Source organism: Melanerpes formicivorus, unplaced genomic scaffold (assembly GCF_026170545.1).
Source record: "Melanerpes formicivorus ecotype bairdi unplaced genomic scaffold, bMelFor1.0.p_v2 SCAF_5, whole genome shotgun sequence".
NCBI classification, from domain to species: domain Eukaryota; kingdom Metazoa; phylum Chordata; class Aves; order Piciformes; family Picidae; genus Melanerpes; species Melanerpes formicivorus.
Genome location: NW_027142357.1, coordinates 30,509,890 through 30,532,444, shown reverse-complemented (window position 1 = coordinate 30,532,444; position 22,555 = coordinate 30,509,890). Strand labels below are relative to the sequence as shown.

The 22,555-nt window shown below is 44.4% G+C and overlaps 1 protein-coding gene across 2 annotated transcripts in view; it reads left to right on the top strand.

Annotated features, from left to right (window-relative positions):
* The first annotated feature begins 21,129 nt into the window (after window positions 1-21,129).
* SEMA5B (semaphorin 5B) overlaps window positions 21,130-22,555 on the top strand; it is a 295,761-nt gene continuing 294,335 nt past the window's right edge. For both annotated transcript variants that reach the window (XM_068138997.1, XM_068138998.1), the window contains exon 1: window positions 21,130-21,402. The gene's annotated coding sequence lies outside the window, so the exon portion shown is untranslated. The remainder of the gene's footprint in view (window positions 21,403-22,555) is intronic.

Genomic DNA, 22,555 nt, shown 5'->3' with positions numbered 1-22,555 from the left:
TAGACAGCAACTCTCCTCCCCTCACATCCCTGTGCCTTTGGAAGAATGTTGAGCAGAAAATCCATCCTGAGATTACAGCCAGATGAAGCCAAAGCCAAGATCTCTGCACATACAGAAGACTAGTTTAGATTTCCATCAGTACCATCTTTGCTCTGACTGCATTTTTGGCCTTTTGTGATGGGCTAAGTAGTACCTCCAGGATCAAATGAGAACTAGAGTGAATCTATGGGAGAGAGAGACTGAGCAGGGAAACACAACCAGGAATCAGTGTGAAGGGCTGATCTAAGAGACACTGTGTAGAGAAAAAACAAGGGGTGGTAAGCAAAACTCTAAGTCTTCAGTTCCATGAGGATATTTGAGACAGATTCTAGGATTGAATTATGGGTTGAATGAGGAAAACACAGCTGAATTTTCAAAAAGGATAAAGGTTAAGGTAACAAGAGAGGAGCTAGCGGGACAGAAGAAGCTGTGGGCACACTCTCCCCCAGCACCTTGAGATACCCCAACTTCTGCTCTAGGTAAGTACATGCTTCAACACACTCTGACAGATGACAATTTGCTGTTGCTATGAGTTAACTCTGTGTCTCGACTACCAGGATGGGAATGATGAATTTTGTTGATTTCAAAGATACAATATAACCTGCAAAACTGAAATATAGAATAGACTAGACTAGAATCACATAGCATAGCATAGCATAGCATAGCATAGCATAGAATAGAATAGAATAGAATACAAGTGACCCTTAGTTCATCTTCAGAATGTGCAGTCAAGGTCCTTCTTTTAGAACAGAATTAACCAGGTTGGAAGAGACCTTTGAGATCATTGTGTCCAACCTATCATCCAACACTATCTAATCAACTAAACCATGGCCCTAAGGACCCCATCAAGTCTCTTCCTAAACACCTCCAGTGATGGTGACTCCACCACCTCCCCGGGCAGCCCATTCCAATGGGCAATCACTCTCTCTATGAAGAATTTCTTCCTAACATCCAGCCTAAGCCATCTTCTTGTTTGGATTGCTTTTCAAAAAACACTTGGAAATCACATGCACACACGCTCTTTTCAGAAGAAACAAAGTCACTCAGAAGTTGGGAGATGCTAGATTAAGAATGCTTGAAAAAACTGTGCTAGCCTCCTTGAACAGCTTGTGAGATGGAATTTTTAACTGCTTTTTTTTTTTTCTCACAGATTGTCTAACCTGTTTGCTACAAAAGTTGGGAGATATATAATTAAAGGCAGGAGATGAGGAAAAAGATGGTCTTATCATTAATGCAATGTGACCTCTATAACACTGGGGAAACTACTTAAATGAAAACTTTTCCACATTATCTCTAAATGTTCCTATCTCTATTTCTGAGTATCCAGCTTGCTATCTGATCAGATTTGCAGAAATGCTGAGCACTCATAAGAGAAACGCAATTCAGTAAGAGCAGTGCAATGAGCACTTAACACTCTATGCAGCTGACTATTCTGACGTAGGAGATCTTAGACAGCTTGACTATACAGCCAGAATAGAAAACTCAACCTTCTATTCCCTGCCTGTGAAGTGGAAGGGCATCCTCTTTTGTCCTGTGTGTTGGAAAGAAAAAACCTATCAACAGGTATGAAGCACTCAGTCTCTTTAATGATAAACAACATGCAAAAGACCTTGTAATAAATAACTCACATCAAAGGAAAGTCTGAGTAGCATACAGTAAGGAAGCAAGACATCATGGAGGTTAAATGAAAATAACATGAGCTGCACGTGTACTGGGCACCATCTTTCCTGTACACTGAAAAAGAAAGAGAATTTGGGGGGGGAGGAAGAGAAGAAGGGGAGGGCAGAGGAGAAGTGATCAAATATTAACAGATGCTCATTTATCTAAGAAAACAATTTTGGAGGAAACAGGCAGTGAGAAGACAAGAATGTGTTTAGAAACGTTCTGTCAAGCCTATGCAAAAATGTGCAAAAATGTGCAAAAATGGAGATAATGATACTTCTCCTTGTTAGTGAAGTGCCTTGAGAACCAATGCTGAAATCTGCCACAAGACTTACTGCATTTTTCTTTTCTCAGGAGCTGTAAGATGTTACTGAGTAACTCCAGGATAGCTCAAAAGATGGATCTGAAGACAATTGCAAGTCAGTGGGAAGTTAGTTAATTTCAGGGGTTTGGGAGCAAAATCCATGAGCCATCAAACCCAGTTTCATTTTATGAAGAGACTTGATGTCAAGAACTGTAGACCCTAGAGACAAAACCATGGACTTGAGGTTATTAGGATGACATAAGCCAGGATATGGGCTTGGTTTATTTTTTAAACAAGTTGAGTCTTGGCAGCAAACCAGAAAGAAACAGTATGTATAAAAAAACAATAAGAAGGACAGCATGGTAATAAAATAGCTACTGAAACTAGATCTGTGCAGACAGTGAAGTCTGTGAAATACAGGAGGAGGACAGCACTGGGACACTAATAAGGCATTATCCTAGTGCAAAGCAATAGAATGAGGTTTAGCTGAGGCTGACAGGGTCACCTCAAGCTCATTTCCCCGCATGTGCCACAGAAGGAACATAGCCAAAATGGCCATTTTTTTTTACCTTCTGTCAGTCACACAGCAGAAAAACTGAGCACCTGCTGAAGGCACTTGTCAATGACAAGCAGCAAATGGTAGCACTAGAAGTGCAAGCCAATGCAGCAAATGTGACCTAAGAAATACAGACTGACAGTGAAAAATGCTGCAGATTTGAAGTACACCATAGCTCTCTGGGTTTATGAAAGCAGTATATCAGGGCAGCTAGCATGGGAAACAATGATAGGGCATGTGTCTGAAATGTTACTCTGGAAAGACACAAAGTGCAAAGTCCTAAGCATCATTTGGAATTGGAGCCTTACCACTACAGTGATAAAAAGCTAAACAGATTCCCATTCTTAACCTTGTGGTCAAATTCCCAGGCCCTACTCTAAGCCTTCAGCTGGACACACTGTTCCCAGCACTGTCAAAATGCTTACTCCTTATCCAGCCAAGGAGCCTAAAGCTTTTGCCTCTACAGGACCAAGACCTGCTCCAGTGTGACTTTCTATGTGTAAACTTTTATCTCATTTTGGAGTTTATCTGAGCCTTGTGCCATACTGTGAAAGAAGACTACAGATACATTAATGCCATAAGTCACAGGGAGTTACTGTCACTGCAGCTGGGGTGCTGCACCTCTGCATAGGTGAGTATTTGATACAGAAGGTATGCAGGGCCTCCAGAAGGAAAAGGACCCTAGAGATATTCTTGAGTTGCTTATGCTTATAGCCTACTCTGAGGGGAATGTGAGCAATTTTGGACTCAGTGAATTTGTTTAAATGAAGAATTACCAAATACTTAGGTTCTTCTATTAAATTTCCCAAGACAAGAGCTCTTTTATTTAAGCTCTTTTATTCTGTTGTCATCTCTTTGGAAGAGGAATCCTCTTTTCATTAGATAGCATTTAGTGCCATGGTGTTCTGATCTGATTACAAGACTTTCATGCCAGTGTTCTGCAATCACTGCATTATCACAACATGGGTTTTCCATTTCTTCTTAATGCAGCTTTGATATGGCCAGAAAGGACAGAAATGGAAATGCTCAACTATGTGTGATCAATCTATTCTTCCTTACCCCAAACCTCATGGGGTTTTGCTTTTTCATATGACATTAATATCTGATTGGTTGTGTATTCATAAATGCCAGACTCCTAAGTGAGAATGGACTTGTTTTAATATTGCCCACTTAGAGGAAGAGTTTAAGGGCAAGGACCTTTTCTCTGATTGGCATATAGACATAATTTCTTCTTAAGGCACGTGGGTATATTTGGGTTACATAAATCAAAACACTCAGCTGTCTGTACCACAAGAGGGACGATATAGCTTATACAGAGGAAAATGTGCTGGAATTACAAACCCACACTTTTAATCAAAGTCTGTAGGCTATATGCTGTGTTAATACTAAAATGCTACAATACGTGCAAGCAAGATTACATAATGAGACTCAGCAAAATATGTTAATTTTTCTGCTATGTCAACTCATGTTCCCTGGTTAAAGCATGTTGTGTGGAAATTTGAGGCTGGCTGTGTACTGTGTCCTGTTCTGGGCCCCCCTGTTCAAGAGAGATGTTGAGGTACTGGAATGTGTCCATAGAAGGGCAACAAAACAGGTGAGGGGCCTGGAACACAAACCCTGTGAGGAAGGGCTGAGGAAGCTGGGGTTGCTTAGCCTGGAGGCTCAGGGGAGACCTCATTGCTGTATACATCTACCTGAAGGGAGGTTGTAGCCAGATGGGGTTTGGTCTGTCCTCCCAGGCAACCAGCAACAGAACAAGGGGACACAGTCTCAAGTTGTGCCAGGGGAGGTTCAGGCTGGATATTAGGAAGAAGTTCTTCACAGAGAGAATGATTTGCCATTGGAATGGGCTGCCCAGGGAGGTGAGAGTTGCTGTCCCTGGAAATCTTCAAGAAAAGACTGTATGAGGCACTTAGTGCTGTGGTCTACTTGATTGGATAGGACTGGGTGATAGGTTGGACTGGATGATCTTGGAGGTCTCTTCCAACCTGGTTGATTCTATGATTCTATGATTTTGCTATTGAAATTGTGAGTGATTGCCCATTGGAATGTGCTGCCCATGGAGGTGGTGGAGTCACCATCATTGGAAGTGCTTAGGAGACTGGATGGGGTGCTTGGTGCCATGGTTTAGTTGATTAGATGGTGTTGGATGGTTGGTTGGATGCGATGATCTTGAAGGTCTCTTCCAACCTGGTTGATTCTATGATTCTATGATTTTGCTATTGAAATTGTATTTACATATGGTAGTAAAATACCCTTTAAAATTTCCTTCTCTTTAAAGCTGTTTATTGTTTTTCTCTTATCATGAGGACAACACTACCACAAGTGGTCTTTGATTTTGAATTGCATTTTGACACATTAAGTTGTTAACATAAAGGCCAGAATTATTTGCCTACATTGCTAGTAATATATTTTAAGCAATTTAAAAATCCATTTGACCTATCACTTTTGATGTGTTTCTGAGTTTCCTCATACACGTCACCAAATGTATGAGTAAAGCAGCTTTCTTCCTTTGGAATAATTTCATGTTTTGTCTAAAAAGCAATGCAGAAAAAAATAGTTGTTCTTTGTTTACAAACAACAGAGTCTCATTCAAGTGTTAAACAACTGTTACTATTAATTATTTACATTGTGATAGCTCTGCAGAGACACTATCATGGAGCATGGCTCTATTATGTTATCTTCTATACAAACATAGATGAAGAAGATGATTGTTACTATTCCTTATGGCCAACATGCTAAGCTGCCCAGGGTAACAATGATTTGTTTATAACAAGCAGGAAAAGGGCCTGGATTAATCCAAACAAAAATGCCTAATTGTACTACTGAAATAAGAAAGAAGGAAACAAAACTAGAAAAGAATGTACTGGATTAACCTCACATTTGTTTGTTGTTAAAATAATAGAGGGATCAAGAAGGGGAAAGAAAAGACTGAAAAAGAATCAAGATGGCTGTGAAAGGAAATATGCTAAGGCATTTTTTAATGTCTGCTTCCTACATCACGTTCTGCATGCTGAAAACCACCAGTGCACTACTGTAGAGGAAGACCTAGATAACTTGTTACTCTTGTCAGCTTTGGCTAAAACCTGAACAAGCACCTGTTACTGCTCTTCTAGATATTTTTTTCTTTTCCATCTATTTCTTCTGTATTTTTCTCTTTTTAGCATTTTTTTACTAACATGAAAGGATTTTCGCTTAGGTGTCCAGGATCAGAGGCCTTGTTGCTATGACATTAAATAGGCTGAGATCTCTGCATTCAAAATCCTGAATCCTATTTTACCTTTTAGGACTGGTCATGAACACACTTTTGATTCATTGATCCTATCAAATTCAGTACAACAGTGATGCAGGCAGCTTACACTCTAGCAGCATTACATAACATAAACTTACAAAAGGACTATTATGCATTCTAATTTTGGACCCAGAATGATTTGAAATTTTTTCTCTTGTTAATAAATACAGCATCAGTAGGTGTTAGGTCTCTTAGAAGACCTAGGTTTAATAGATTGACGCAGGAAGTCTGTGGAATATTAGGATCCTGAAGTCTGCAAAACTGCAGGCTAACATTCTAATTACTGGATTAACTTTCTTTCTCCTATCACATTGCTGTTTCCAGTAGATTTCATTCATTATCATTGCTTCATTTTCAGTGTGATACCAGTTTCCTGGGCAGGCAACACAATATACTGTGCTCCTCTAAATTGTCCAGAAGCAACAGCCTCCCACAAAACTCCATTCCCTTCTGAGTGCCTTTTTAAGCATGGATTTTTATGGAAAGCAGTCAGGCATGCCTTTATCTGTATGCTTCCTAAATGATACTTAACTTACTGTGACAGAGTCTGGAGAAGATTGTTTTCTCCTCTAGACTTTTTATGATAAAAAAGTTGTTTCCTTTCTCTTTAGCAGGATCCTTTTGGAGAGGGGAAGCAATCTCTGCTAGAAGGCATGATCATGATCATAAATGCATCTCAGCATTGCAATTCATGTATGAGAATTACAGGGAACAGCCCTTGTCATTTAATGTGATCCATAGGGAGGTGGGAAAGAAGCAGGCAGAAGCAGTGTCTGCTCATTTTATCAACAGCAAAACTGACTAGAAAAAGTAAAATTCTAGTCTGGTTTTGGTGGATAGAATTATCTTAATTAAAAATATTTCTGTTCAATGGTACTTGTTCTCTGCAGAGAAGTACAGCTGAAGCAGTGATCATGACCCTAGCTATTATGATTCTGTAATATTATTGAAGTCTCTTATATACTTACTTTGATTGTCTGATAGTCTTTTCTTTTTTTTAGGCTGTTTTCCCCCTTGGTGTGTTGCGGCCATGTGACTGCTGCGATGCACCATTTCCCTATACAAATAAAGTGCAAGAGGAGAGCACATTGATCTACTTACTTATGACAGGGAACCTAACCTACAATGAAAAATACCATTTTGCAACAGCTGGACTACAGTTCCCAGGAGGCAGCCCAGCTTTGTTTAGGAATCAAAATATTTTTCCTCTTCACTGCCAGTTCAGGCTATTCTATCTAAAAGAACTCCTCTCCTTTACTGCTTATTTTCCAAGCAGTTCTAACCAAGAATTTTCAATGAGACAACAGGGGAAGTAACAGAGGAGAGACCTAGTTAAGGAAAGAAAAAATTAACCTAGACTTACAATTTTCAGATGTCATCATCTTCTAATGAGTTTATTTTCTATTATGTGAGGCACTTAGGCTGATTCTTCAGAAAACCTGGAAGTTAATAATGATCAATCTACATTTACTCTGTACATAAATGTAGGGGTTATGATGCATGACATAATTGCAGTGTACTGAATGTTTCCCTTTTATGGCTGGCTGCAGAGACTGTAATAGCCTGTTATTAATTTCTAGGTAAAGGAGTTCCTCCTTTGGTTTAGGTGGCAGGAATTGTGCTTCTACTGCTGAGATTTTGCAACCTGATCCTGATCAGCAGTTGTAGACAGCTTCCTTTAATTATCATGGAGGCAACATTGTGTTGCCATTCTCCTTTCAAAATGACCACAACACACCTGACAACAATACTGTATCAAACAGCCAAAGATGTTCCTAGAAAGGAGTTCTCCTGAATGCACTTCATTGCAAGGAAGAATTTATGACATGCTTTAAGAGTTCTTGTTTCTTTGTTTTATTTCTCTTTCCTTCAGAGATGGCAAAGAAATAGAGAAGACTGGTTAGAGCTGGCATAATTCCAGCACCAGTCTGTCTCTTACACAACAATTAATTATTTATCTCTTTTCCTGAGAAAGACAATCAACATGCAAACAAAGTCAAGATGTATTATGTGTATTTACAACAAGTGAAACACAACAAAGATAAAAGAAAGCATTGTAAGTTTAAAATAGTCTTGAAGATAAACCCCAAGGGATAAAGTGAAATTTCATGAATGCATACAAGTATATTGGCCCAAATCCATGCCAGCTATTAATCCGTAGCTCAGAGATGAATTTATTTCACTGTTATTTAAAAACAGAACAAAACTTGATTCTGGAGTAGTTACATTGAGCTGACAACCTCGTCACAGAGAACAATGTCCTGGATTAGACTAGAGAAAACACATTCAGTTAAATAGCTGCCACCAAAGAGAAAGGATGAGCTTGTAGCTATGGCTTTAGTGCATGACTGAGAACAGCTGGATTCACTACTTGTGAAAATCATATCCTCTCTCTGTGTCTGTTCCATGAGTAAAATAAATCTATATTAACCTTTCTGCATAGCAGAAACCTTCAGTGAAGACATGTTATGCTGCCATTGGAGACCAAACTTAGGCCTTGGAGAGCAAAAGCCATGCCTCTTTTCTGCTTGAAGGATACCAGCCCCACTCACATTTGCCTGAGTGACAGCTCTGGCCATTTCAGCCAAAACAATGAGAAATATTGAAGGCAAGAATGTAGTGATACTGTTATCCATTCTGACTGACAAAAAGAGTGAGTAACATTCACTGGAGATGCCCCATGTGAGAGCATACCTGAGCTGGCGGAGCTACCTGGCCCTACAGAGCAGCTACCTGGCCCTACAAAGCAGCTGCCTGGCCCTATGGAGCAGCTACCTGGCCCTATGGAGCAGCTGCTTGGCCCTATGGAGCAGCTACCTGGCCCTACAGAGCAGCTGCCTGGCCCCATGGAGCAGCTACCTGGCCCTACAGAGCAGCTACCTGGCCCTATGGAGCAGCTGCCTGACCCTATGGAGCAGCTACCTGTCCCTACAGAGCAGCTGCCTGGCCCTACAAAGCAGCTGCCTGGCCCTATGGAGCAGCTACCTGGCCCCACAGAGCAGCTGCCTGGCCCTACAGAGCAGCTGCCTGGCCCTATGGAGCAGCTACCTGGCCCTACAGAGCAGCTACCTGGCCCTATGGAGCAGCTGCTTGGCCCTATGGAGCAGCTACCTGGCCCTACAGAGCAGCTGCCTGGCCCTATGGAGCAGCTACCTGGCCCTACAGAGCAGCTACCTGGCCCTATGGAGCAGCTGCCTGGCCCTATGGAGCAGCTACCTGGCCCCACAGAGCAGCTGCCTGGCCCTACAAAGCAGCTGCCTGGCCCTATGGAGCAGCTACCTGGCCCTACAGAGCAGCTACCTGGCCCTACAGAGCAGCTGCCTGGCCCTATGGAGCAGCTACCTGGCCCCACAGAGCAGCTGCCTGGCCCTACAAAGCAGCTGCCTGGCCCTATGGAGCAGCTACCTGGCCCTACAGAGCAGCTACCTGGCCCTACAGAGCAGCTGCCTGGCCCTATGGAGCAGCTACCTGGCCCTACAGAGCAGCTACCTGGCCCTACAGAGCAGCTGCCTGGCCCTATGGAGCAGCTACCTGGCCCTATGGAGCAGCTACCTGGCCCTGCGGAGCAGCTGCCTGGCCCTATGGAGCAGCTGCCTGGCTGACAGAGGAGGCCACAGGCCACAGGCCATCTACCCTGGTGGGCTGCATGGGTGGTAATGTCTTTTCCACTGGAATCTGAACTGAGTGAGTTTCCCTCAGCCTGCCTGACACCCCCTTTCCCTCAAGACTTGGCATGTCACCTCCATGGTGCCAAGCAGTGGTGAGGAGAAGGTGACCACAGCTTGATCCTGCCACCATGTTAGGAGCTCTTTGATGGCTGTCACCCAAGACGAGGTAAGGACTAGAGGCATGGTCATCATTGGTATGATGGGGAGATCGTGGTGTTCAGAGCTCCACATTTATGTCTATAACTGATTTAGAAGACCTATGAAAGGATTTCCTGGAGTTTTGGAGGGAAACTTTGGGGCTGTCCCTCCTGAGTGTGAGAAGGGCTCTGGGTCCCTCTCACCACTCACCTGACCCAGAGCTGGTTTCATCAGTTATGAAGAGACAGAAAGATGTTGGGGCACTGCTGGAAGGTCCAAAGTGGACAGTACTGAACACAGCCCCTGGAGTCTGGGGGTCGTGAGGAGATTGACCTGGCTGGGCAGAGTAGCTTTTGGAAATGTCCTGCTTTGGACAACAGTCAGTGATGAGAGGGCTGCCAGCTGGTGGAGAGGGAGGTTATTCATAGGATGTTTCTGTGGGGATTTCATTAAAAATATTTGGGGAGGCAAAGAAGCAACAAACTTTGTGGTGCTGCTTCACAGGGCGTGCCAGGGAGCCAAAAGATCTGGCAGCTCCCTGGGATCTGAGGACTGCAAGGGTTCTGTGGGTGGCAGGACATGGCCTCCCTGCCAGGGAGCAGGGTGGTGGGCAGGCAATGGGGCAGCTCCAGCCCTGGGCACCATGGATCTCCCTGGAGACAGGATACCAGCTTGTGGGACACATGGGTAGAGCTGTGGGTATCTGGAGACCTGAGCTTCTTGTGGCATGGCTGAGGCAGGAACTGAGGGTCCTGAGCTGGGCTGGAGTGGGATCTTGGACTGTGGGCAGGTGAGGAGAGGCCCTGGGAGATTGCTCAGAGCTTTCAGGCCTAAAAGTGCACTGTGGCAGTGGGTTGTATGCTACTGAAGTAACTGGGCAAGCAATTACATCAAATACCAGAAAATTCCATAGAAACAAACATCTCATAAAAATAAGCATTTTTACTGCAGCTCTGGAACATACTGTCACAAGAAGCCACTGAGGCCAAGACCTTAAAGGAGATTGTAGAGGGTTTGGTCAGTTATGTCATAGCAAGATTGCCTAGATTTGACATAATTTGTGTCAGATTTCAGAGAGATTTTAAAGTGTGTGCTCCAGGGGAGAATTTAGTCTCTCAAGAGATTAATTTGATATTTAAAGCAGAGAAAAAATGAAAAATAAGGCACTGCCCTCTTAAGCTACTATTAGAGAGGATACTGATCTGAACAGATTGCCAGGTTGATAACATATGACAATTTCTAGGCTGAGTGCAGCCATGAAAAACAACAGTGTATGTGAAGGGCATGTGATTTTAGATTTTACAAGGGCTGCACCAACCTAACTTCTGACAAATAAAAGCATATCTGGTGTGAGAATCTTTCAATCAGTGAGGTTCCATCCTTCATGAAAGAGGAATAACTGACAAAAATGTTATTGCATCCACAAATTAATCCAGGTTTCCTGCTCTTTTATCTGGTACATAGCCTTTTGTTCTATTTCTCCCCTGCCCTTCCTTTTTATTTGGTATGCATAGGAGACAGGACTCCTCCATCACTTAGGTAGTTGCTTGTACTTACAAAACTAATACAGTGTTACAACATTTCTGATGACACATGAAAAATCACACAACAGCAAACAACATGCAGGGCATGAAATCCTGTGGCAACTCACATGTGAGTTTAGACAATAGCCATACAAAAGTTACAGTATGTGAACGTTTAGAGAGAGCTGCCATTGGTACCAGCTGGCCTGCTGCCATTCCCAGTTTAAGCAGCAAAATGTTTTTCTTCAAAGTACACAGATTACGATTTGTGACCTTAAAGAATTCTTGGGTGAGCCTTAAAGAGAAGTTTGCATGCCTTTCCCATAAAGCACACATCTGTGTAAAAGGTAATAAATTAGAAACATATTTCTTGTTATATTTTTTAACCCATTTGACCAAGCAAAATGCCCAAGCACTTTAGGAGATTTTGAGTTCCCTTTGCCCACCACTGATATGCAGTAATTTCTGGGCTGCAAACCAGCAGCTGCTGCGTGATCCACTACCGAATGAATAATAATATCTCTTGCTGAAACCACATGGCAAGTATAACCAGTGAGCTTGGTGATTTTCAAATAGTGCATTGCCACAATCTCTGCTTCAGATAATTCATGGATTCTGTTTTTCTTTACAGTGTCATAGTGTTTTTCTCACTATTTTTCCAATATGCAGTGGAGGTACCATAAAAATAGTTGAGCAAAATTAGACTATAGGAAACAATGTGAAACTGATCTTCCTTCCACAGGAGGTTTGCATTTGCTTTGCTGCCCTTGATGATTCAGCATTCTTTTGGCATATGTGTTGGGAGTTTACACTTGTGGACTCTTTTGTGTGCAGGCATTTCATTTTCTCTCCAGGTCACTCTGTGCTAGTCCTCTCCTCTCATTTGTTTGTTGCCTTCTTGTTTTTATCATTGGCTGAAAGTTTGGTCATAGCTGGGTTTCCATCAGAGATACCTGACAAAGACATCAAAGAAATATGCTTATTTTAGAGTCTAGCTGGCCCAAACCAACAACAAAAACACAAAACCCCCAAACATGCAAACAAACAAACCCCACAAAAAAATCCCCCAAACCCAAACCCACCAACGCAAACAAACAGACAAACAAAACAACAAAACCCAAGAAAAAGCATTTTGAAATCCTAAATGAATCTTGACCTGAGCTCTGAGCAGCAGCAAGACATCACAGGTCTGAGACTGACAGATTCTCTACCACTGTGACAGCAGTGGTTTTAGAAGATTACAGATTGAGAGCTGCTGCATTTGCTGAATCAACAAAACTGAGCGCCTGAATGCTGAACTGCTAAATGCTTGAATGCCTATGCAAAGATTTTGCCTGGCTTCCTTCTGCTATTCAGAGGAAGAAATAGGGCTGGATTACAGATGAAAATCTAGAACCTGAACTTCCATAAAATGAAGACCTTCAACTGTTTTTCACAGACGGTTCTCTCAAAGGATGTGATTTTTCAGACCTAGCTTTCAAGCACTCCCAAACACTGGGAGCTGAATCCAAATTCTAACAGTGTTATTCAGGCTCATCAACCTAATACCTTTGAGTAACTCCAGGTGGGTATAATGCAAGACATGCAGTGAGGTAGAGGATGCATGTTTCAGTGCTAATCACTGAACTTCACAAACCCTCAGTGCCATCATTTGTAGCAATGTGGTATCAATCTTCAAGGCTTATTTTGAATTGTGCAGAGAAAAATTATTAGTACTTAGGCTGCATAATCTTTTCCTTTGTAATGTCAGGAGCAAATGACAATTCAAAGTGAGTACTGCTCCTTCAGTTGAGCAGCTAGTATGTTTGCTTACCTGATGCAATGCTTTCAGACAGTGATTAGTGAAAGCTCTTGAGTCAGAGCCTATAAGCAGGATGAGTATTAACAGGTAAACCTAGAAACAGTAAAGGATAAAAGCTCCTGAATGAAGGAAAGGTACTAACTGGTATCTCAGTCTGGCTGCTTATATCTTGGTTCAAAACAGATTGTTCAGAGGTTGTTACATTTCAACCCACATGAGAAGGAGAATACGTGTTTATAGCCAAAGATGGACGTACAGAGACTGGTGGCTAACTTCTCTGATGAAGCACATGCCTGCTTTTAAGCAAGCATATAAATATCACTGTCCTTCCTTGAACTTTGATGAAACTTTGGGTCACTGTTCAAGGACAAATTGATATTTATGTCCCTTAAACATCTGAGATGGGCTTGCTCATGACTTTTTTGCTTTGCTGGATCAAGGTTTGTAACGCTACAAGATGATTTCCATCCTATAATATCTAAATATTTCAAGCATATATACAAAAATAAACCTAATCTTATGCCAATATTCCACCTTTCTGGTCTCATGACATTCAGGGCACAAACCAGTGATCTTTGCAATGATCTGACTTACAAATCCATTTTTAGAAGGCACTGACAGCTAATAACTCCTGCAGCTGGAATTATGGCATCTCTGCTGCATGTGACTAGCTTGGAAAATGAAGTTAAACTTGTACAATAGAAGTAATTTAATACATGATTTAGAACTTTAACCATCTTACTACAAATTAATTTGCATGCCTGCAGTGAGTAACCCTATGTATTTTGACAATATCAGTGAGGTTTGGCCTGCTGACTGTAGAAACGATAGTATCCTAGATCAGTAATTGTATTTACATGAAATGTAGCAGTTCCATTCATTGTTCTTCCCTATCACTGTTGAATCCCACAATTTGAAGCAAGGGAAAGGAGAATGAAGCCTTGCATATCTCAGCCGGTTACGACAATCTGAATAGAAAATGTAAGCAATGAAGTAATTGATGACACTTAACCTGATCACCTACCAAATGAAATCATAGCTGAGATTTAGATAGGTCACTGCTCAAATAAGCCAATTCTGTCAATTCTGAGAGAGCTTCAACTACCTTTATGACTGATGGAAAGGATACTTACTGTCTTATAGAACTTGATTTAATGTTGTACGGTCATAGAACAAATTAGGTTGGAAGGGACATCTGGAAGTCTGCAGTCTGACCTTCTGCTCAATGCAGAGCTGGCTTAAAAACCAGATCAAGTTGCTCCAATCTTGCCAAGTTTTGAGAATTTCCAAGGGTGGAGATGAAATGTCACCTTTGGACCTGTGTCTCGGTGATGCACTAGTTCCAGTGAGGTGATATTTCCCCCATAGTTCCAATCAGTATTTCCCTTGTTTCAGCTTGTGACTGGTGCCTTTTGTTCTTTTGCTGTGCATCTCCTAGAAAAGTCTGAATCTGTCTTCTCCAATGGATTAGGGTAGCAGAAGACTGCAATTGTATTCCTCCTTGGCCTTCTCATCTCCAGGTTAAACAAACTAGTTTCCCCAGCTTCTCCTTATACATCAGGTGCTCTGGTCACCTGATTGTTTTAGCAGCCTTTCTCTGGAGTCTCTCCAGGGGGCCAGTAGTTATTCTTGTTCTGTGGGCCCCAAACTCCAGCTGCATGGTTGTTCACTCAGCCCTCAGCCTGACCCTGACACGTGAATTAGCATTTGCCTTTGTTGAACTTCACGAGATTCCACCTAACTTGTTCCTCCAGTTTATTGAGGTCCGCCTGAATGAAAACCCTCCAGTGTATGAACCACTCCTCCAGTGTGGGTGTCACTTGACTAGGTTGTGTTGTGTCTCAGCATCCAGGGCCATATGGCATAGCAGCAGGGTAACATATTGACTTAGTCAGCAAATGATAATTTTCAGCTTATCTGGCAGGAACAGAATTCTTGATAATTATTGACCAGAATTCATGGAATATTTTTGGCCACTAGACTAGTCTGAATATACAACATACTTCGCAGTATGCCCTTAAAGTGGCAGGCAGAGCTGTTTAGTTTAGGGTTACATTTCAGGTTTGTTGTTGAGAAATGTCTCAACCTGTGAAATTGTATCTATCCTGCCTAGAAATTTGAAACCACATTTTCCCAAGGATCATGGGTCTGTCTGTGTCATTTTGAATGGTTCTCTGTCTAATGAGAGGAAAGACCTTGAGACTGGGACACAACCATCACAGGTGAAGGTCCAATACTGCTTCTTTTCTAAGCCGTTATTTTTAATACCTGTTTGAAAATCTGCAAAATGGAGGGTTGAAATGTAAACTAATTGGCCTCTGCCTAAAGATGAAAACATACTTTAAAAAATAATTCATATTTTGATTGAGAAGACTAAAAGTTTAGTTTTTGTTCTTTCTTCTCCTGACCTTTTGGTTCAAACAGCTCTGCAGAAAAAGTGGGTTAGATTTGAAAGTCGGTTGGTTTTGAACCAAATTATAAGCACACTGAGTAGGTACAGTATGGTTTTTAGTTAAATTAATTAAAAACATGTAAGTATGAAAGGACACTGTATGAAATGAGTGCTGTGCACTTTTTAAGTTGTCAGAAAGGCTTTCCAGGTCATGAGTTAGAAATAGTACAGGAGAATTACAGTCTGCTGAACAGATACTCAGTTTTACTAGCGTGTTCACATTCCCACAACACTGAGAATTGTGTTCTCCAACCTAGGTACTGCCAGCTGTATTATCAAGACATTGGTCATCAATAAGCAGTTAGATGAAGGAATGCTAATACTATCAAAGCCTGCTCATGTTTAGACCCAGAACCTTCAGTAGGACACAACTCACTGGACATAACAGTTTGTTGTGCAAGTGGGCCCCTGTAAAGCTTTTTAATATAGCTGTTTAAAGGAAAATTAGAATAGGGCAAGATAATGCAAAGGTTGTAATGGGAACTCACAGTACTGAGCTTTCAGCTGAATTGCCTAAGGTTGGGTATGAAGTCAGTAGATAAGCCCTCAACAATTCTGAATTCACTTTTCATTCAAACCTTGTTCTTGCACAGTGTTTGGTGTGACATCTAATGTGCCAAACAACACGTCTTTAAATTAAAGCTTAAGTGTAATTGTAAAGATACCTATACTCCCCAGGGAAAAACAATAATCCCATTTGTACTTGCCAAGGAAATTTTCAGTCCCTCAGATAATATATATCTAGGAGCACCATAAAGGTGTTCAGTGCTAGGTTTTACACTTCAGCCTCAAGACAGAAGTGATTTCCAATAAACACAGTCTCTAAGGTCAGAGTTTGAGTTAGAGAAGCAGGAAAAGCAGTTTAAAAGTAGTATCAAATTTCATAACGGTGTTATTAATTTTTTTCCCCTCTGCTCCTTTTATTTGCCAACAAATAGGTGACTGCTAGGTGCTATATATCTTACCGAAATGTGGGTGGTCACTGGGCAGTGACAAGTGTCTCAGATTCACATTCCCTACTTTCTGGTATATCATATAGTTAACTTTTATGTTTCAGGAGCCTTTTTCTGCAAACAGGGAACTTTCTACTTCTGTGAGACTCAGTGGGAATACACAGACCTGCCTCTATTAAGTGTGATGACATTTGCTGACTTCCTTGTGTCGAGTGACATATGAAAATTGGCAATTAATAGCACCTGGCTTCAGGGGGAGAAACAATTGTATATCACTTGTCTGTAAGCAGCAGAGGCTTCAGATATAATTCTCTGAAAATAAAGCAGTTGTCCCAATTTAAGCTCATTTCATTTCTTTCCAAAGAAGTGAAATATAGTCACTCCAGTGATAGTGTCAAGTCATTCCGCTCTATTATTCCATTTGTTCCATCACAGCCTCTTCTCTCCAGGGAGCTCATTTGTATTCTCTTGCTTTCAGGTCATCTGACTCTTAGTTTGTGTCATGGGTTTAACTTTGCCTCTCTTTAGTATAAATTAAAATATTACTGTCGCCACTAGACTGAGCCTGGAAACCATGACTGTGACTATTTAGCAACCTATTTTAAGTTCAAGAAAAAAAGCCATATACCTAAATATTTTATGGCTAATGGCCATTTAGCTTTAGATCCAGATCTCAGTATTCAGGATAATGCTTACTAGCACTATTGCTGCATGCCATTGCATTTGAGTATTTGCTGATACTGTGTTTAGAAACGCATTTTTTTATCCTTTAGAGAAGACACTGCATAATCTACAAGGGAGTCTGGCCTCTACTCAGGTCATTCACATCAGCATAAAGTTGTAATGAATCTCTTGTTGTGTATACTTTGAAGTTTTTCCTCATGGCAACCCTGCTTCTCTCCTTGATGGGGAAATAAAAACTTGTAGTCAACTACTGAAATGACTGGCTGAGCATGTGTACCCAGCTCTAAATTCAAACATAATTTGAAAATTTTGCCACTGACATCTTCACTTTCCCCTTTCCTCATTCTGTGTGAAATGGTCTGGCCATCTACAGCAAAATTACATTTTTAATGAGACTGCTCCTACTGTGGAATCCACAGTCCAGAGATCAAGTGTAGGTGAATGTTGTTGCCTAGTTTGCAGACAGTTAAGATTTTCCTCCAGATCCCTCCTAAAACACCTCCCACTAAGATTTATCTGAATGGCCAGAACAGCTCGAGTTCAAGCAGGTCCGCACAGGCAGCGCAGTCACAGACTGATTTACCGTGTGCAACTAACAGCCTGCTCAGGTTGGGCTGCAAAATGCAAGACTAGCTGCGATTGAGGGTGCTATCTTTGGATGCCCTGAGTCACAAAATGCCTGGGTCTTACATCTGCTTACCCCCACAGACCTCGGTCGTGCACTTGAAGGTCCTTGCCGCTGTATCTGGGGGCCGCAAAAGTGACCCCAGTTCCCTGCAGGCAGCGGCACTCCCTGTTGTGCAGGCAGTACCCTCCGGGCACTGGAATTTAACTCCTGCATCCAGCTCCCGGGGAAGCGGGGCCAGAACTTCGTCCCGAGGCTCTGGCCGGTGACGTAGCCTGCTCACACAAATCCACACCGTGTGCACGCACCCTCGTGGGTCGGTACTCCCCGGATGAGGGGATGCACTCTGGCCCCGAGTGGCCTCGCAATAGGGCGGCTCCGTGCTAACGGGGACCGGGCATGAGCTTGGGCCAGCCCGGGCTGGCTGGGCTGGGTTCGCTGCCGGTAGGTGCTCATCGGGAGGCACTAGCAGCACCTAGTGGTGAAAGCAGGCCCAAGCGGCAGGAGGACAGGGACCTGCCGGACACCCCTTTGCTTTGGTGAAACTGCACTTTGCGCTGACGAGAAAACGACTCGCGAGGAGCACCGCGTCCCCCCTAAGGCGGCACACACCAGGAGAAAAACGGAGTAAAGGAGTTTTCTCCAGCAGGGGTGGCTCTGGAGAGGGGTGCATTTCAACACCTCTGCAAAAAATCTGAGAGTCTTCCAAGAGCTTAGTCTCTGCCAAGCCCAAAACAGGAACCCGGTACATCCTCTCCATAGTGAGGCTTAGCTTTTAGAGACTGAAAACAAGTTGTTTGATATAGATCACTTCACATGCAATACCCTGACTTTTCCCATGACATTTCTCTCTCTTTCAAAGAATCTGGATTGTACTGCCCTGCACCACAGGCCCTTACTAGGATTTGAGCAGTTTCCCTGTCTGGCTAGTGATTCAGAGATGTCATGCTGTGTAACACCATTAAGGTGTCAGGACCTGAGTTTGCAAAGACTTTAATTTATATGCACCTTTATTTATGGGTCTCTGAGCAATTCATGCACATACATGACCAACAGAAGTACTGCCAGCTTTGGGGGGAAATTGCAAAACAGTAAAACAGGAAACACTTAGAAGATTTTAGGGAAAACACTGAATCTTTTCTCCAATAGAAAAGATCTATCCATTAGATCTTCAAAAGTTGACATACACTGGGAAAAAACTCATGCTACTACCCTTTCACTGCTCAGTGCCTCCTCTGCAAGTCTCAGGAGGAAGAAAGGTTGAGCTGAGTCTTCTGCAAATTACATGTGTAGTTATGGCATTTGGTGAGGTGTTTTATCCATGAGGTTTAGCTAAGTAAACCACCCGCTCCACAGTAAAGCTGAAAAAGAAAGCCAGGGATGTCCCAGCACAGCAGTACAGCTTTGTTCTGCTCTGAACACCCAGGCTGCTGTACATAATTGTTTAAAATTTAATTTACTGAATTGAAATACAGCTATTTACTCCTCATGTGTAAACGAATACAGCACTCTAAGAAGATGCTGTCACCAAAAAAAACCCAACAAAACAACCAAACAAAACCCAAAACAAAACAAAAAAGCCCCCACCACACCAGCCAGAGGGATTTTTATTTTTTTATTTAGTAAAGATGGTGATGAAAAAGGTGGGGCAGGTGCCATGCCAGTGTACATAGGACAGTATGCTCAGCATCATCCAGACTGACTGATGCTTATCCCAGAGCTTGCATTTCGAGCAGATTACACAGCCACACTGGTTGCTTTGTACCCATTACCTGTCCCACACTTTACAGTGTGAGTTTTAAAATGGAAAGTAGATTGAAAATGCTATGCATATAAATAATGTATTGACTGATTCACAGAAGCTGTAGCTATAAATGCATTACTGCATGACTGGATGTAGTGATGTAGTTGCTCGATTAACGAAGAACTGAGAAATTAAGAACCAGCAAATAATTACATATTGTATAATGATAATCTCCGTGGATCTATGCTGTGGCTTCTCTGAGATGTGAATCAGGAGAACACCCACTGCCACAACTGGCTGTCATAGCATTGATAAGCCATTATACAATTACACTGTTTTTATATAACTATAACATACTGTCATCATGAAGGACTGGATCAGTTTACAGAAGAATGAAACATCAGCCTCATGACATACATGCACATATGTATGCAAGGGCATTGATTCAGGCCATTCTCTCTGGGGATTCAGCTGGTAAATAACTGAGGCTCTTATCTTGCGATTTCAAAATGTCACTAAACGACCCCAGATGCATTTTCATTCTTTCACTGCCAGGCTGTTCGTCCATCAGCAGCGATCACCCCACAGCTGTACGCGGTTGCTATTAAAGGAGTAAAAGCACCGTGCATAACCGCGGGGACACCGCGGCACGGCAGACACTTGCAAAAATACGTTTGATGCCCCCTCCCCGCCCAGACGCCCCAGCGATTGCCGGTGGGCGGCCTACGGCCAGCGTGGCGGGGCTGCGGGTGCTGTCGAGTGGCCCCGGGGCTCGGAGAGCTGGGGAGCTGAGCTGAACGGTGCGGGCGGCGCTGTCACCGGGCAGCGCAGAGCGGCGCTGCGTCGCCCTTGCCCTTCGCGCCGCGTACGCGCTTCGCCCCGGATCTTCTGCCGCCTCCTCAGCTTCGGCCTGAGGAAACTTTGCCGCTTTTCTCCCTTCGTTTATTTCGACCCCCGTGGTCCCCGGAGAGCAACGGGACGTTGTGATGGGGAGATTGCAGCCTGAGCTCCAGGTGACGGGAGCAGCTCAGGCAAGGGGTGTTGTGATCCAGCCGAGGCTCGGTAAAAGCCATGCCGGGCCGCGGCTCCAGGCAGCAGCTGCCTCGGTGTCTGCAAGTCAGCCCTGCCCCTCCGGAGCTGGGCCCGAGGGCCCGCGGCCCGACTCCAATCCCCAGTCCGGCGGCTTCCCAGCTCCCTGCTTCCATCCACAGCCACAGCAACCCTACCGGCCCTGCCCCCTCCATCAGAGAGGGAAGGGGGTGGATTTAAATACAAGCATCTTTCCGCCGCTGGCTCTTCTCACTCTCGGCTGGTGCCTCGTCTCCACCCTCAGCCCTCCCAACGTCTGCGTTGCTTGAACCTGCCCGCCCGAAAAGTGTGCTATTCCCCGATCCCCGATCCCCACTGGCCAGGTCCTTTGGCTCCCCTCCGCAGGGGCCCCGGCCGCGGAGCGCCGCCGTACTTCGGAAGACCCCCAGCCGGCCTGGGACGGCCAGCGGCGAGTAGCAGGGAAGGCGGCGAGTAGCGGGGAGGGCGGAGAAGGCGAATCGCCTGCGAAGAAATGCCCTGTTGAACTTCGAATATATTAGTTGACATCAGTGCGAGTTGGGGCTGCCAGCCCCTAGCTCCCTCCTCCTTCCCTACCTCCTCCTCCTCCGCCTCCTCCCCCTCCTCCCCCCGGTCTCCGATGGAAAGAGTTGAAGCCGTGCTGATAGGAGCCGCCTGGAAGAGACAGCGGAGCGCAGGGGAGGACTTAGGTCCCAACTCCGGCCGTGCCGCGGGGACGCTGCCAGTAGCCGTTCGCATGGCCCGAGGCGGCGCTCCCTAAGCGCCGGGCCGGGGAGAGCCGCCGCGCCGCTTCTCTGTTCGCCCCGCTCCCAACCCAGCCGCGCCGAGCCCAGCCGAGACGCGCCGCGCCGCGGCTGCCCCCGCGCCTGCAGCAACCGGAGAACGATGTGCCGGTGAGCCCCGCACTAGGAGCCCGGCTCCCCCCTCGTAAGGGCAGCGCGGCGGCGGGTCCGGCCGCGAGGAAGAGGGCGCGCAAACTTCCCAACTTGGCGGGGGGCCGGGGCGAGCGGGCAGCACTGGGAGGGGGATCCCGGAGAGGTGGTGAGCCCCAGGCTGCTGCGCGGTTCCGCCGGCCCTGGCTCAGACCTGCGGCGGCCGGTGCAAGGCAGCGGCGGGGGGTGATGGAGGAGCGTGTGTGTATCTGTGTATGCACGACGCCCGGTGCGCCGTCCTCCTGCCCCCCGCGGGCTGCGGAGCGGAACGGGCTTTTCTTGTCGCTGTTTTTGCAGCGCTAGAGAGGACGTTAGCTAGGAGGTGGCAGTGGAGGTGGTTTCTCTCCTTTTTATCTCCTCACCGTCCCAGCTCTCCCTGAACCCATTGAGCAGGGCTGTGGCGAGAGGAAGGGGGTGCAATGGTGAGTAGCTCGATAGCCTAGACGGAGGGATATTAATGATTTTTTTTTTCAGATGGTAATTTGTCTTTGTGGTAGGGGTGGCCCATTAAATTTCAGCTCACGTCCTGATGGAGATCAAAAGCGAAGGGGAGAGGGAGAGGGAAGCAGAGAGCCTTGTGCAGCTCCTTAGCTCTGTGTATTGTTAGAAACTTATGGGTCGCGCGGGGGGAGGATTCCCAGAAACAACCTTTGTCGATCCAGCTCCAACACCCACACCAAAAGTTGGAGATCTGTGTTTTCCAGCACTACCATCTGCGCCCCGGTGCTGCCCAGGAGCACGCTTACTGTTACGCCTCAGAGGAAACAAACAAAAGGTGTGCTTGCCAAGTCGGTACTGAACCTGTCTGTTCATGGGCTTTTAGGTGGAGCGTGAGTATCGAGGAGTATCTATGTCCTAAAGGTTTTCTGTCCTCTGTTGGCTCTATTTAGACTCATAGATAATTTCCTATCCTTAAAAAAGGTCTCCAAACACGGTAAATGCCAGGTTTGTTTCCCCCGTCTACCCCCCCCTCTTGTTTTGGTTTTATTTTCGGTTGCATTTTATTTTTTGACTTGAGCTATTTATGTATGGTTATATTGGTTTGAGATCATAGTAAAGTTTCATATTTTGTTGTGCAAAGTGTTCTCTCTCATTACAGAAAATACTTCTTTTC